General features: G+C 46.8%; 1 protein-coding gene across 1 annotated transcript in view; it reads right to left on the bottom strand.

Annotated features, from left to right (window-relative positions):
- Positions 1 to 13,411, bottom strand: part of LOC121545882 — a 79,870-nt gene extending 66,459 nt beyond the window's left edge. Inside the window, 1 exon segment of the mRNA XM_041856771.2 lies at positions 12,874 to 13,411. The gene's annotated coding sequence lies outside the window, so the exon portion shown is untranslated.
- Positions 13,412 to 14,151: the final 740 nt, after the last annotated feature.

The raw sequence follows: 14,151 nt of genomic DNA, 5'->3' as shown, positions 1-14,151 counted from the left end.
CCAGGGTACAGCAGTAATAGAATCACTGCAAAAAAAACAATGCCGGACCACTCATTATGGCATCATTGACTTGAATGGGGATGCCCGTTCTAGTGGTTGTATTTCTACAACCACTGCCCAGCTGTTACCGCCACGCTGCCCTATCAATCCTCACTATTGATGGGTTCAAACCCTTCTGGGGGGCGGACAGGCGGACGGACAGGGATAGAGGGGGACATGGGTGGTGAGGAGGTGGGGGGCACAGATGGAGGACCCTCATAAGCTTGCTATTGGTTCAACCCCTTCTGGGATGGAGGGGGGACATGCATGGAGCATGGACATGAATGGAGGGGGAAAACGGGGGGGGGATGAGGCACGGGTGAGGGCGGGGGGACATGGGTGTGGATGGGGGGGGCACGGGTGATCATGGGGGACAGGGGGAGACACAGATGGAGGAACTCTCATAAGCTCGTTTAGGGCTGTGGCGGTCATGAAATTGTCAGCCGGTGATTGTCAAGCAAATAACTACCGGTCTCACGGTAATTGACCGTTAATTAGCATAAACACATTTAGCATCTCCTGGCTTCCACGCATAGCATACAAGCCACTGATGCAGACCTTAGGAACATCTACATTTTAAGTCTAATAAATCAATTTAATATAGCCTACACCATCACAATAAATCCATTATTTATTTTAGACAGGTCTAAAGAAACTGTAGTCTAATATAGTCTATTTCAGAAGAACAGAATAGCATATTCTGAGTTGTCCCTATGTTAGGCCCTGATATGGCTGTGGGCTACACTAGTTCATTTAGCAGACAAGATTTGCTTAGAATTCCGTGGCAGAATTTTTAAATATTTTATAGTATGAAGAATACAATTGAACATAGCTTAATAAAATTGAAAGGATATTTTCTCCAAACGATTTCAAATGAAGTGCGCACATGCGGCTATTCTGTGTTGAACGACAAAGTAAACAAGAAACTGGTTCTCTTATATGCTTAATTTAGAGTTATTTATGCAACTTTAGTTGTGATAGAAATGTTGGGCTATATGTTTTGATGTTTAATACATTCTAAGGCTGCATGACGGGACAAATGATGATTTGAAAAAAGTTGCAAGTTGCACACACTTCATCAGTCTCTCATTCACAATTTGACAAACACTTGATAATATTCTCACTAGGCCTTGAATTTCCCGGCAGCATCCCCCTTGTGTGGCCGTAATGCCCCCTAAAAATCCATGCCTTTTGCAGCCAAAGTGGCTGTTGTGCCCTTGGGCTGAATATAATAGGCTAATTATAATTCCCTTCTCCCAGCTGCCGTGCTCCGAAGCACCTCTCACTCACATGGCTCTCTCAAATGTAGTCAATGCCCGTCACGTGATCGGGTCCTTCTCACCGGCATTTCAGCTAAGAAGTAGGCTACAAGTGAATGAAGACAGACACATCGGGACGCAACTGCGCATGTCCCTCTTATCGAATTCCGAGGTGCATATTGAAGATGTTAGAACTGTCCACATTTAGCCAGCCAACAAGATGAGTAGGCCTAACGTACAGGAAAAGCACTAGCCTATGTCAATCTACTATCCCCCATAGTAAAAAAGTTGACCTATTCTATTGGTCAGCTTGTCCTTCTGTGCAATAAATAAATATTCCAAACATACTCTGGGACAGTTGTGGGATGCGATAGATCCCAAATTAATACAACCACTCGCATCAAAAAACCTTTTAAAAGCAATGAGGCTGATCGTTTAGCTTAGAATTTTGATAACTATTAGGCTATGTTTTCACATTATAAGCGCAGCAATGCGCACACGGTAGTAGGCAATAAGAGCGAATGTTTTAAAATGCAATTAGCAGCAAAAAATACTGTTCTTGAAAGTGACGGCAAATGCGATTATGCATGTAATGCTTTATTATAAAGGTGCATTTTTAGGGTGAAAATTATCTTCCCCAAACTTAAAACTCACGCGAAGCCATTTATAAAGCGGATTAATGTGCTTAATTTTAAGAAGTTATTTGGCCACTTTAGTTGTGATACAAACCTTATCAAAACATATACCTATGGGCTAGGATACTATGATTTGAAAAAGTTGCAAAAAAAAAAGTTATGCACTGTTTCTTTCCTTAATGCACAAGCTGGGCATCATTCACAAGTGATAGGCTACTATTGCCACCCATCAGACTATTCTTAATTTAATGTTGTCTTTACATATACTAAATAATATATGTGTGATATTAGTTTTGACTTAGAATGGACCATTATCATGCACCGGTCTCGGAACAGGGGCATGGGAAAAAAAATACATAGATAAATACCGAATGGAGGACGCTTTTCCCTGTGGTTCATTTTCATACCAGCCAGGTAGGCTATACTCCTGTTGTAAAGCGAAGCAATGTACTTAATATTAGGAAATGTGATAAATAAATATAGTAGGCCTAGCCTATAGAAAGCTCACGCAATTGCATAGTCTATAGAAATGTTGAGCAACATGAGCACTCATGAAGTGTTTGATTAGATTTTCGATTACATTGATGTCAGAGTGATTAGAGGGACAATAGAGTGCTGATTACCAGGCAGTTAGCAAGTTTGGTAGGCTACTAATGACCAGCAGCAGCATCAGCATCAGAGCTTGGAGAAACCTAATTACCGTGGTCACGTGGAATTTGACTACGGTCAAGACTCGTGACCACCGGTGTGGCGGTAATATGGTCACCGTAACAGTCCTAAGCTCGTTAGCTCCTGCTGATTAATCTTGTGAGCAACAGGACCAAAACCGACCGCCAGGGAGGTGTGCGTTTGTGTGTTTTGGAAAGAAAAGTTTAAATAAAAGAGTCATTGCTACACTGCACTCTATCTGACAGCAGGCCAAATAATGCCTTTCAAGAGTGGAAACGTTGCACAATAAAACTGCGGGAGCATTTGTAGTGTCAGGGTTTCTTTCTTTCATACATCTGAATTCACATTTCAATCTAAGGAGGACCAATAGGAATATTGTACTTTGATAATGAGATGAAAGCATATGTCCTATTGGTCAAAGTAACAAGTATTCAAGCAAAGGCTACTGGTCAAATCCTAACTTGAAAGGCATGCACGTACAGTGGGGAGAACAAGTATTTGATACACTGCCGATTTTGCAGGATTTCCTACTTACAAAGCATGTAGAGGTCTGTAATTTTTATCATAGGTACACTTCAACTGTGAGAGACGGAATCTAAAACAAAAATCCAGAAAATCACATTGTATGATTTTTAAGTAATTAATTTGCATTTTATTGTATGACATAAGTATTTGATCACCTACCAACCAGTAAGAATTCCGTCTCTCACAGACCTGTTAGTTTTTCTTTAAGAAGCCCTCCTGTTCTCCACTCATTAACTGCACCTGTTTGAACTCGTTACCTGTATAAAAGACACCTGTCCACACACTCAATCAAACAGACTCCAACTTCTCCACAATGGCCAAGACCAGAGAGCTGTGTAAGGACATCAGGGATACAATTGTAGACCTGCACAAGGCTGGGATGGGCTACAGGACAATAGGCAAGCAGCTTGGTGAGAAGGCAACAACTGTTGGTGCAATTATTAGGAAATGGAAGAAGTTCAAGATGACAGTCAATCACCCTCGGTCTGCGGCTCCATGCAAGATCTCACCTCGTGGGGCATCAATGATCATGAGGAAGGTGAGGGATCAGCCCAGAACTACACGGCAGGACCTGGTCAATGACCTGAAGAGAGCTGGGACCACAGTCTCAAAGAAAACCATTAGTAACACACTACGCCATTATGGATTAAAATCCTGCAGCGCACGCAAGGTCCCCCTGCTCAAGCCAGAGCATGTCCAGGCCCGTCTGAAGTTTGCCAATGACCATCTGGATGATCCAGAGGAGGAATGGGAGAAGGTCATGTGGTCTGATGAGACAAAAATAGAGCTTTTTGGTCTAAACTCCACTCGCCGTGTTTGGAGGAAGAAGAAGGATGAGTACAACCCCAAGAACACCATCCCAACCGTGAAGCATGGAGGTGGAAACATCATTCTTTGGGGATGCTTTTCTGCAAAGGGGACAGGACGACTGCACCGTATTGAGGGGAGGATGGATGGGGCCATGTATCGCAAGATCTTGGCAACCATGACAACGACCCGAAACACACAGCCAGGGCAACTAAGGAGTGGCTCCATAAGAAGCATCTCATGGTCCTGGAGTGGCCTAGCCAGTCTCCAGACCTGAACCCAACAGAAAATATTTTAAGGGAGCTGAAAGTCTGTATTGCCCAGCGACAGCCCCGAAACCTGAAGGATCTGGAGAAGGTCTGTATGGAGGAGTGGGCCAAAATCCCTGCTGCAGTGTGTGCAAACCTGGTCAAGCCCTACAGGAAACGTATGATCTCTGTAATTGCAAACAAAGGTTTCTGTACCAAATATTAAGTTCTGCTTTTCTGATGTATCAAATACTTATGTCATGCAATAAAATGCAAATTAATTACTTTAAAATCATACAATGTGATTTTCTGGATTTTTGTTTTAGATTCCATCTCTCACAGTTGAAGTGTACCTATGATAAAAATTACAGACCTCTACATGCTTTGTAAGTAGGAAAACCTGCAAAATCGGCAGTGTATCAAATACTTGTTCTCCCCACTGTAACTGAAACTGTCCTGATATTGTCACGAATTCCGCCGAGACTGCTCCTCCTCCTTGCTCGGGCAGGCTTCGGCGTTCGTCGTCCCCGGAGTACTAGCTACTACCGCTTGATGTCTCGATGTTTGTTTGGTCTTGTCTTGTTAGTGCACCTGTTTCGTGTTATGTATTGATTAGGTCACCTATAAGTTTCCTTTAGTTTTGTATGCAGTTGTGTGTGATTGTCCGCCTGTCCGTTGATGTATGGTATTTGTTCTCATGTTGATAGTGTATTTACGCACTGTAGGCGTAATCGCTCGCTTCCAGTGTTTGAGGCCCGTTATGTTGTATTATCTTGTTGACTAGTAAAGTCGTTTTGACTGAGCTTCTGTGTCCTGCGCCTGACTCCAACACCGCATCCACATCAGCTTGTGACAGAATCACACACCAATACTATGGAGTCAGCAGGAGCAGCGGCGGCGACCGAGTCGCTGGAGGATCGGGTCAGCTGCCAGGACGCCAGGATCCAGCAACTCGGCTCCACCATGCAAGAGGTGATGAACACCCTGCGCCGATGGGAAAGGGGAGGCGTGCCCACACCTCCTCCTACCTTACCACCACCACCACCATCGGCCAGCCCCATCAGACCAGCTCCGGAGTCCAGTGGGATTCGGCTCTCGCTCCCGAGGGCGTATGATGGCACCGCAGCCGGGTGTCAGGGGTTCCTCCTTCAGGTGGAACTCTACCTGGCCACCATACACCCGGCGCCCTCGGGATACGAGAGCGTTTCCGCCCTCATCTCCTGTCTCTCCGGCAAGACGTTGGAGTGGGCCAACGCCGAATGGAGGGGAATAGACGCCGCCACCATCAGCTATGCAGAGTTCTCCTGCCGCTTCAGGGCTGTGTTCGATCACCCTCCTGAGGGTAAAGCGGCGGGGGAGCGTCTGTGAGCGCACAGGAGTTCGCCCTGGATTTCCGGACTCTAGTGGCGGATGCAGGGTGGAATGAGAGGGCCCTCATCGACCACTATCGGTGTAGCCTACGTGAGGACGTTCGACGAGAGCTGGCCTGCAGGGACACCACTCTATCCTTCGACCAGCTGGTGGACATGTCCATCCGTCTGGATACCCTGCTGGCCACCCGCGGACGTCCCGAGTTGGGGCCGTCCATTCCATCCCCCAGCATCTCCGAGCCTAGCCCTATGGAGCTCGGGGGTGCTGGCGCTAGAGAGAGGAGGAGAGAGAGCCCGAGGGGGGCCGTCCCCTGCACCAACTGTGGCCGTGGAGGACACACTGCGCCTAGGTGCTGGGGAGGGTCTCCAGGGAGTCGGGGCAACAGGTCACGCACTGGGGAGTCATTCCAGGTGAGTAGGCGCCCCACTCACCCAGAGCTCTCTGTTGTTCACTTGTGTATACCTGTGGTATTTCCTCAGGTTGCATCTCATTCCCAGCATAAGGCGCTAGTCGATTCAGGCGCAGCTGGGAATTTTATTGATCGGAAATGTTGTATTAAGTTAGGGATTCCCCTCCTGCCCGTTGATGCACCCTTCCCTGTCCATGCCCTAGATAGCCGCCCGTTGGGATCTGGGTTGATTAGGGAGGTCACAGCGCCACTAAAGATGAAGACGCAGGGGGGTCATGAGGAGATCATTCAGTTGTACCTGATCGACTCTCCTGCGTATCCCGTGGTGCTGGGGCTTCCTTGGTTAATCACGCATGACCCCACCATTTCGTGGCAACAGAGGGCTCTCAAGGAGTGGTCTGACCAGTGTGTTGGGCGATGTTTAGGTGTTTCCGTTGGGGGCGACCACGGTGGAGAGTCCGAACCAAGTGCCCGCAATGCACATTCCCCCTGAGTATGAGGATTTGGCACTCGTGTTCAGCAAGACTAGGGCGACGCGATTGCCACCTCATAGACAGGGAGATTGTGCGATAAACCTCCAGACAGGTGCGGCACTCCCGCGGAGCCATGTGTATCCTCTGTCTCAAGAGGAGACGGCGGCTATGGAGACATACATAGCCGAGTCCCTGAGACAAGGATACATACGGTCCTCCACTTCCCCTGCGTCCTCGAGTTTCTATTTTGTGAAGAAGAAGGATGGAGGGTTGCGCCCGTGTATTGATTATCGTAGTCTCAATCAGATCACGGTTAAATACAGTTAACCTCTTCCTCTGATTGCGAGTATGACTGAATCATTACGCGGAGCGCGTTTCTTCACAAAACTGGATCTCAGGAGCGCCTATAACTTGGTGCGCATTAGGGAGGGAGATGAATGGAAGACGGCATTTAGTACCACCTCAGGTCATTATGAGTATCTCGTCATGCCATACGGGTTAATGAATGCTCCTTCAGTCTTCCAATCATTTGTGGACGAGATCTTCCGGGACCTGCATGGGCAGGGTGTGGTAGTGTACATTGACGACATCCTAGTGTACTCTTCTACACGAGCCGAGCATGTAGCCCTGGTGCGCCGAGTGTTGGGTAGGCTGTTGGAGCATGACTTGTATGTCAAGGCAGAGAAGTGTCTGTTTTTCCAGGAGTCCATCTCCTTCTTGGGTCATCGGTTGTCCGCGTCAGGGGTGAAGATGGAGATTGACCGTGTGTCAGCCGTGCGTAACTGGCAAACCCCAACCACTGTTAAAGAGGTGCAGCAGTTTTTGGGGTTTGCCAATTACTACCGGAGGTTTATCCGGGGTTTTGGACAGGTAGCAGCTCCCATTACTTCCCTGCTGAAGGGGGGCCCGGTGCGTTTGCAGTGGTCGGCTGAAGCGGACAAGGCGTTTGGTAAACTGAAGGACCTGTTCACTTCGGCTCCGGTGCTGGCGCACCCGGACCCCGCTTTAGCGTTCCAGGTAGAGGTGGACGCGTCAGAGGCCGGGATTGGGGCAGTACTGTCGCAACGCTCAGGCACGCCTCCTAAGCTTCGTCCCTGCGCTTTTTATTCTAAAAAGCTCAGCCCGGCGGAACGTAATTATGACGTAGGGGACAGGGAGCTGTTAGCCGTGGTTCAAGCTCTAAAGGTGTGGAGGCATTGGCTTGAGGGGGCTCAACATCCTTTTCTCATTCTGACTGATCACCGTAACCTGGAGTACATCCGGGCAGCTAGGAGATTGAACCCTCGTCAGGCTAGGTGGAACATGTTTCTGACCCGGTTCGTGTTTAAGATACCGTTCTGGGACCCTGGGATGTAGGTTAAGGCAGACGCCCTGTCCAGGCGGTATGACACAGAGGAGAGGTCCATTGAGCCCACTCCCATACTTCCGGAGTCTTGTCTGGTGGCACCGGTGGTATGGGAGGTCGATACGGAAATTGAGCGGGCGTTACGCACAGACCCTACTCCCCCAGAGTGTCCAGTGGGTCGGACGTACGTGCCGCTCAAGGTCCGTGATCGTCTCATTTATTGGGCTCATACGTCACCCTCCTCTGGACATCCAGGTATTGGCCGGACAGTGCACTGCCTTAGTGTTAAGTACTGGTGGCCAACATTGGCTAGGGACGTGAGGGTTTATGTCTCCTCCTGCTCGGTGTGCGCTCAGTGTAAGGCGCCTAGACACCTGCCCAGGGGGAAGTTACAACCCCTGCCCGTTCCACAATGGCCGTGGTCTCACCTCTCGGTGGACTTTGTTACGGACCTACCCCCCTCTCAGGGGAATACCACTATTCTGGTCGTTGTGGATCGGTTCTCTAAGGCCTGTCGTCTCATCCCAATGCCGGGTCTCCCTACTGCCCTACAGACTGCTGAGGCTTTGTTTACCCACGTCTTCCGGCACTACGGGGTTCCCGAGGATATAGTGTCTGATCGGGGTCCCCAATTCACCTCTAGAGTCTGGAGGGCGTTCATGGAACGCTTGGGGGTCTCGGTTAGCCTTACCTCGGGGTTCCACCCTGAGAGTAATGGGCAGGTGGAGAGAGTGAACCAAGATGTGGGTAGGTTTCTGAGATCATATTGCCAGGGCCGGCCGGAGGAGTGGTCGGGGTATATCCCCTGGGCAGAGATGGCTCAGAACTCTCTTCGCCACTCCTCCACTAACCTGACCCCTTTCCAGTGTGTGTTAGGGTATCAGCTTGTTCTGGCACCATGGCATCAGAGCCAGATCGAGGCTCCTGCGGTGGATGAGTGGTTTCGGCGCTCGGAGGAGACGTGGAATGCTGCACACGTCCATCTGCAGCGGGCCATCCGTCGGCAGAAGGCGAGCGCCGATCTCCACCGCAGTGAGGGTCCAGTATACGCACCTGGAGATCGAGTCTGGCTCTCGACTCGAAACCTGCCCCTTCGCCTGCCCTGCCGGAAGCTGGGTCGGCGGTTTGTGGGGCCATTTAAAGTCCTGAGGAGATTGAACGAGGTTTGCTACAAGTTACAACTGCCTAATGATTATCACATTAACCCCTCGTTCCATGTGTCTCTCCTCAGGCCGGTGGTAGCTGGTCCACTCCAGGACAATGAGATAAGAGAGACTCCTCCGCCCCCACTGGACATCGAGGGGGCTCCGGCGTACTCGGTCCGGTCCATCGTGGGATTCGAGACGTCGGATGGGGGGTCTACAATATCTCGTGGAGTGGGAGGGGTACGGCCCGGAGGAACGGTGCTGGGTGCCTAGGAGGGACATTTTAGATCCATCCCTCCTGACTGAGTTCCACCGTAGTCATCCCACGCGCCCTGCTCCGCGTCCTCCTGGCCGTCCCCGAGCCCGGGGTCAGCTCAAGGGGGGGGGGGGTACTGTCACGAATTCCGCCGAGACTGCTCCTCCTCCTTGCTCGGGCAGGCTTCGGCGTTCGTCGTCCCCGGAGTACTAGCTACTACCGCTTGATGTCTCGATGTTTGTTTGGTCTTGTCTTGTTAGTGCACCTGTTTCGTGTTATATATTGATTAGGTCACCTATAAGTTTCCTTTAGTTTTGTTTGCAGTTGTGTGTGATTGTCCGCCTGTCCGTTGATGTATGGTATTTGTTCTCGTGTTGATAGTGTATTTACGCACTGTATGCGTAATCGCTCGCCTCCAGTGTTTGAGGCCCGTTATTTTGTATTGTCTTGTTGACTAGTAAAGTCGTTTTGACTGAGCTTCTGTGTCCTGCGCCTGACTCCAACACCGCATCCACATCAGCTTGTGACAGATATCAATACATGATTAACGTAACAGCTTCATTCATTTCACTGGTTAGACTTTGGCCCAGAGATGTGATGAGGGACGGATACTGAGATGAACAGAGACACTGGTAAATAGCCCACCTGACACAGTTAGGCTAACTTACAGTATATCAAAGCCCAAAACACTGATCTTCAACTAACAGGTCTACACTTGAGCAGCATACCATGAAGAGAAACATGTTGTATTTGGATAATAATAATAATAATAATAATAATAATAATAATAATATGCCATTTAGCAGACGCTTTTATCCAAAGCGACTTACAGTCACTGGATAGAAGCTGAAAGAAAATGTGTACTTGTACACAAACAGCAGACTGTCCAACAACAACAACCACCAAAACACGGTATACACAAATAATATTTATTGAAAAGAGAGGATCAAATGGACATAAAATACCTTATCTGACTTTGAAAATATAAAATCATCCATGTTAAATGTCCTTCTACTCATCATAATCGACATCACAGTATCTGACTATTTGACATGTTGCTCCTGTCCTACATCTACAGGCTAGACTGGGAGTTGGAAATGTGTTGAAAAACTAAAAACTGAACTTCGATACTAGAATCAAACATGCAATGATTGTTCTCTACCCATTAGGGAAACCGAAGGGCTGAAAAACACAGCAACTACTTTTGTGAAATCCAGGTCAAGCATGTGAGACAGAGGGTAGTGAAGGTATCAAGCACACAGTGGACCGTTCACTACCAGATCCCTAAGAGAGAGAGAGAGAGAGAGAGAGAGAGAGAGAGAGAGAGAGAGAGAGAGAGAGAGAGAGAGAGAGAGAGAGAGAGAGAGAGAGAGAGAGAGAGAGAGAGAGAGAGAGAGAGAGAGAGAGAGAGAGAGAGAGAGAGAGAGAGAGAGAGAGAGAGAGAGAGAGAGAGAGAAAGACAGAGAGAGAGAGAGAGAAAGACTGAGGCAGAGAGAGAAAGACTGAGGCAGAGAGAGAGAGAGAGAGAGAGAGAGAGAGAGAGAGAGAGAGAGAGAGAGAGAGAGAGAGAGAGAGAGAGAGAGAGAGAGAGAGAGAGAGAGAGAGAGAGAGAGAGAGAGAGAGAGAGAGAGAGAATTATCTAACTGTCTATTATTCTGCTGACTCTTTTCACTCCCACTCCTGTCCTCTCTCCTCTTCTCCGCTCCTTTCCTGTCCTGTCCCACTGAACAGTCTATCTAATCCAGGTGTGAGGGCCATAAATCAGCAGATGGCTACATGATGAGTCGTGATTACAACATGTTACTAAAGTGGCTTAGGCCTACTACTGGAGTGGATCTCTCATCACAATGGATGGATCAACCGGTTTTATTGTATTACTACACATCATACTCTTATCTACTCAAGCTCCAATCACAATGGATGAATGAGTCCTTTTATTACTATTACTAGGCTCACTACACATTACTAAAGTGGTTTGTTATTCCTGGAGCTTCTTCCTATCCATGGACGAAATCAGCCCTTTGTATTACTACACATCATTACAACTGACCGAGGCTGAACTGATCACCTTTGAACTGAATTGTTTCAGACAAACAAAGAGTACTAAAGTGGCTTATAGGCTACAACTACCGGAGCGCTCTCCCATGTGTGGATGGATGATGAGCCTGTTAGGCTACTACATAGCATACTACTGATAGAAATAGAATGATTAGAATGGCCAAAGCCTCTCAGATCATAGCAATTTGACCGGGTACATATTTTATTTCTATGCTACAGAGAGCATCTCCTCTGAAGCAAACTGTTTCATAGGAGTTAATTTTGGTATAGTGATTTATTAAGAATATGGATGCTGTACTCATTATGGCTTTCAGTGGTTGTGTTCAGGGGTTTAACATGATGCCGTCAGCATTTCTATTAAGGAGGAGTGGTCTGATAATGACAAGAGTACATCACTATTATAGATCATGGCAGCATCCAAAATGGCACCCCATTCCTAGTGGAATACTTTTGACAAGCGCCCTTTTGGGTCTGGTCAAAAGTAGTGCACTATATATAGGGAATAGGGTGCCATTTCAGACACAACCCATGTGCTATTACTCCCTTTGGGGTAATCCAATCCAACTCATTATAACCAGTGCTTTGACTCTCCCTTTTAACAAAAAATGAAATATGAATTATTATATTTTCATTAAATGCATTATATGAAGGTCCACCATCCCAAGTGATTATTATAATACATTTTCATCAATCCTCAAAAAGTTATGTTTGCTCATCAGTCTACCTACAGCGAATAACCAAAAATAGGTGTCAGGAAAGAACATTGCTCTTTGTTTAAAAAGCAAAAAAATGACAAGGATTTTTCACAGGTAATGTTGACTTACAAATGCACAAGTCAGTGACAGCCAATGATTTCTATAGACTGTCTGTCGTATAGCGGCTGGTGTGGCGGTCGTCAGACAATAGACACACTTTATTGGCTGATTATTGATTGATCATAACCTAGCAAGCAAATGGCAATTTGTTATAGCGTGTGTAGCCTATAGCCGGACATTGTTTACAATAAACACAGCAAGGGAAAGCGCAGGTCCCTCCTCAAAAGGCTTCTCTTGCTTGCTTTTCACTGGCTGCTGAAACTGACTGTTTCGAAGCAGTGGCAGGAAAAAAGGTTGTAGTCTAGATAGGCTCCAGCGCGCGAGGGTTTGATAGAATTTATTATTGATACATGTCAGTTTAAAATCCCCCCCAAAACATATATGGATACGTTATCATAACAAAATATATTCGTTGTTTCAGCAGGGGATGCTAAGCTAACGTAGAAATCAATTGGCAAATAACACATTTGATGGCATTTTCCATGGAGCAGGCGCACGCGCGCGCACACTAGGCTATCCCCACCCGCACTACTCAAATCTTGCATAGCGTAAACAATGTACCGGTAGCCTTTGAAATAATGTATGAACATTGTAGCCTACCATGTGCTGGAGGTAAAATAATAACATTTGACCCGATATCACTGGCTAGAAGCATTTAAAACCCAAATCAGACATCACGGTAGGTAGCGTACAATGACACATTGTAACAGCTAAGCTACACCGGTGAATATAAATATAAATTATATTCCAAACTGTCAAGCAGGGTTGGAAATGTGTTACATTATAATAGAAACAATGTAGCAAGCAAACTAAACTTACCTAAATGTATGATCTCGTTGACGTCCGTTCTGATTTATTATAGCCAAACTGGTACCAGAAGCTAGCAAGCTAGCTAACCCTTGAAATTATATTCTGTTATGTAGCTCTATAGCTACCCAAATTAAGTCAAACGTTGCTCAAGCTACCTTTAAATTACACTTTGTCTTTAATAGTTTACAAACAATATTCCCTCAAAATAGGCAAGATACGACTCGTTTCTTCCCATTGATGCTGCCTGTTTGTAAATCCAAACTTGAATATCCCCACTCGAGTCGTCGAGTCTCTCTCAATCTATACTAGTGCAGGCGGTTGGTCTACGTGCTGCTATAAAGATGATGCTTGCCTTTCGTTGGTTTGATGTACAGATTTTTCTCCGTCAGCCTTCGTCGTGGCGAGATATACATGTATACCTATACATGCAGATACCTTCAGACGTTAATGTGTGTACATAATTTACAAAATACGAGTCACACGGCCATCCGTGTACAAGATGTAACTACATACGCTTGCTGGCTTCTCCTTTCCTCACTACAATCGGTGGTGGCACTTGCCACAGGCTCATCCGATGTGCGCACGCGACCGCTGCCCACCAGGGCCACAAGAGGGCGCCATGCAGCTCGCGCGCATTCTGTTGTGGCCTCTTGAGTTTAGGCCCCAGGGGTGTCAAACTCATTCCACGGAGGGCCTAGTGTCTGCTGATTTTTGGTTTTTCCTTTCAATTAAGACTTAGACAACCAGGGAGTTCCTTACTAATCAGTGACCTTAATTCATCGATCAAGTACAAGGGAAGAGCGAAAACTCGCAGATACAGCCCTCAGTGGAATACATTTGACAGGTGATTTAAATAACGTTGTCATGCAAATACGAATATGTAAATGATCTGCTCTACCTTCCATTGGAATTTCTTCTTCTCACAATTAGATTTTAGCCTACTGAGTGAATGCTAGACATCATGGCTGTAATTGTACAAAACGTTTCTCAATGTCAATGACTTACTTGCCAATTGTGAAATTGATGTTTAGCCGTAATTCCCCCATTTCTTATGCATCTGCTGAAAGTCAAGGACATGGTTTAGCATATAATTTTCATAATGCAAAAGCATATAAAATGTATATGCAAAAAGCATATACATTCAATAATAGGCAAACCTCTATCCCACAAAAAACGGACAGACAGAGAAACAGGGACTAGAGCAGGGGTGTCAAACTCATTTTAGCTCAGGGGCCACATGGAGGAAAATCTATTCAAGTGGGCCGGACCGGTAAAATCATGGTATAT

Source organism: Coregonus clupeaformis, chromosome 30 (assembly GCF_020615455.1).
Source record: "Coregonus clupeaformis isolate EN_2021a chromosome 30, ASM2061545v1, whole genome shotgun sequence".
In the NCBI taxonomy this organism is placed as follows: domain Eukaryota; kingdom Metazoa; phylum Chordata; class Actinopteri; order Salmoniformes; family Salmonidae; genus Coregonus; species Coregonus clupeaformis.
This window is presented reverse-complemented; position numbering and strand designations above follow the sequence as displayed.